Genomic DNA, 1,786 nt, shown 5'->3' on the forward strand with positions numbered 1-1,786 from the left:
CGTCGTCAGGAAGGTTCACTTTCGAAATTAACAAGCGCGAGGACAGGAAAATTTCCTTCTCTCGTTCGTATTTTCTCTCTACCTCGGGATACCCGGAATTAGGAAAATCGTTCAAAGGATAGAAGCGATCATGGAGTTAATGGGAATGAAAAGTAGAAAAGTGGAGGAACGGGGGAAATTCGTACGAACCGGTCACGGAACGAAAGTCTCGTCGAGAATCTCCGAAGGGTGGGATCAACAACAACAACAACAACGCGGTCGACGTACGATGTCACGGGGAAGAAAAAATTCGGCACGCTACCATTCGTTTCCGCACTCTTCAGTCCGCGATTGCCAGTCGAAGAAACGAAGAAATCGAACGTGTCGTAGGTGAATCGTCGTTTGAACGATATCTTTTGCGCGATATTTTTTTGTTTAGAATTTTCTTTTGGACCACCTCTTTATCGTTTTTCGCACTAGTTTTTTTTCATTCCGTTTCTCTCTCTCCCTCTCTCTCTCTCTCTCTCTCCCTCCCTCCCTCCCTCCCTCCCTCCCTCCTTCCCTCCCTCTCTCTGCCTCCCTCTCGTCGAACAAATTTCACGTTGAATTTCGAATAACCGTCCGCATCGGTTCTTATTTATCTAAACGAAGATTCGAGCTGGAAGAGAGGAACGCGTTTCTTTTTGGATGCGCGTGTGGTTTTTTACGGTCTAACGTTTCGTTTCATCTGGTCTGGTCTGGCCGAAAGAAACCCCATCGAAAGTACGGACAGTCCGGGAGTTTCATAAAAGGTCGGGAAAAGGGGAATCGGGGTCGAAATTGATGGGGCATTACAAAGAGGTATTTAGGAGTTAGGGGCTGGCCCGAGTCTCTAAAGTTCGCTCCACGGTCAAACCTACGGACTTTCTATATATTCTTCTTCTTCTCCTCTCCCTCGTCATCCTCATCTTCGTAGTTCTTTTTTTCAATGATCCACCTCTGTTCTGCTTCTCCTTCTTCTTCTTCTTCTTCTTTCTAAGTATTGCGAGAACGTAACGGTATATTGCAAGTAAAAGTTCGAAACGACGCAAGTATTTTTACGCGTTCAGATATATACCCGGAAATAAAAAAATATTTCGCTTATAACGATCACAGGACCTCAGATTACCTGAAGCACGCCACTCTAAAATCTCTCATTCGCTTCATTCTCGCACTCTCTCCTCCTTGATGCTCACGAAGCATTCTCTTTCGCGCAGCTTCTCTTTCATTCGACCGCGTGCCCTTGCACGTACGCGACAATTCCAAGGCCGTTCATTCACGAAATCTTGCACGTGCTCTCTTGCTTGCTCCCTTGCTCTTTCCTCATTCTCCCGTCTTTCTCCCGTCTTTCTCCCGTCTTTCTCCCGTCTTTCTCCCGATCTTTCTCGCGTGTGCGCATTCTGGCATCTCTCTCGATCTTTCTCGTCCGCGTCCCTTCCATTCTTTCGTCGACTCTTGGCTCTTGGCTCGATCGTGTACCACTGCACCGGGCACGCGCTACCCATTCATTCGATTTTCTCTTTCGCCTAATTTATCCTAGTCTCATAGACCCTATATCTATTATTTATAATATTTATATATATATATATATAATATATATAATATTTAGCATTTAGTTTTTTTTATTTCTCTCTCTTCATCATCATTTTTTATCTTCATCTTTCTCTTATTTTCACCTCGTTCTTCGTCATTTATCTGGCGTGCTCGTTTCACGAAAAATGCTCCCGTACACTCTCACGATTATTCTTTGAAAATGTGCACGTGTAGTACGTCGAAAGGAGGGGGGGCC

This window comes from Bombus impatiens, unplaced genomic scaffold, assembly GCF_000188095.3.
Source record: "Bombus impatiens unplaced genomic scaffold, BIMP_2.2 scf_0237, whole genome shotgun sequence".
In the NCBI taxonomy this organism is placed as follows: Eukaryota; Metazoa; Arthropoda; class Insecta; order Hymenoptera; family Apidae; genus Bombus; species Bombus impatiens.